This window comes from Otolemur garnettii, unplaced genomic scaffold, assembly GCF_000181295.1.
Source record: "Otolemur garnettii isolate 467f Iridium unplaced genomic scaffold, OtoGar3 scaffold00161, whole genome shotgun sequence".
Lineage (NCBI taxonomy): Eukaryota > Metazoa > Chordata > Mammalia > Primates > Galagidae > Otolemur > Otolemur garnettii.
This window is the reverse complement of record NW_003852556.1, coordinates 2,165,488-2,166,472: the sequence shown is the minus strand read 5'-3', so window position 1 is coordinate 2,166,472 and position 985 is coordinate 2,165,488. Positions and strand designations below refer to the sequence as shown.

General features: G+C 49.1%; 1 protein-coding gene across 6 annotated transcripts in view; it reads left to right on the top strand.

Moving 5' to 3' along the window:
* Positions 1–985, top strand: part of ARHGEF7 (Rho guanine nucleotide exchange factor 7) — a 132,643-nt gene that overhangs the window by 114,410 nt on the left and 17,248 nt on the right. The window lies entirely within an intron of this gene.

Sequence of the window (985 nt, the reverse complement as noted above, 5' to 3'; positions counted from 1 at the left end):
GGAGTCCATCAGCGGTGTCTGCTGGACAGTGGGAGTCCATCAGCGGTGTCTGCTGGACAGTGGGAGCAGCACCTTCCTTCCTCCTGCGTCTTTCCCTGCCACCGAGCAATGGGGTTTGTAGCCGCAGCTGGATGGTTATGAAACTCGAAGGCCCTTCTGCTGGGAGCAGGGAACAGCCCACCTGTGCTCGCTGCTGTGCTGCCTGCCATGCGTGGCTCGAGCTCTTAAACTCACCTTTCTTACCATTCCGGGAGGAGGCTATGAGATGCTGGACCCCAATTAGTGAAATCACATCTTTTTCTCTTAAGCTTTTGGGACTGTAAATACTTGGTCTGGGTTATTGAATTATGCAACTATAAATATTTTAGCCTTCCATTCTTTGCACATTTTTTGTTAAAATAAGCCATTAAAAATATAAATAAAATCTTAGAAAATATAGAAACAGAAAAATGCAGATTATAGTTTGCTCACAGGATCGACTATAAGCCGTGTGTGTGACTGTTACTTAGCGCTGGCCAGTCATGAGGTGGAGCCGGGCTCCTGCCCTGGGTGCTGACCTCTGGAAGGGCTGTGCTCAGGGCCTGGGTCTCTAGATGAGGTGGGGCTGTGTCCAGAGAGCCCACCCTTCAAGGAAGCGCTCTGGGCTGGGCTTTATGACTGCTTGAGATTAAGTTCCAAGTGTGATTTTGTGGGTGGGAGGGAATGTTTCCCTCAGGCTTTCAGTGAGGACGGCGGGCTGCCGTTCCAGACAGTCGTGCCCCGATCTGCTCCCCTGTCCACGGCAGCAGAGGGGGTCAGTCTGGGTTTTGTCAATCTGGTGTGTGAAAACATGAACGAACATGTTATTTAAATTTCTATTTCTTGTTTCAGTGAGACTGAGCTGACTGTTCTTGTTTACTCTCTGGCCGTTTCCCAATTTGAGGGATACTGGTTTTCTCATGGATTAGTAGGATGCCTCTGTAAGTTGGGATATTAAGGGATACTG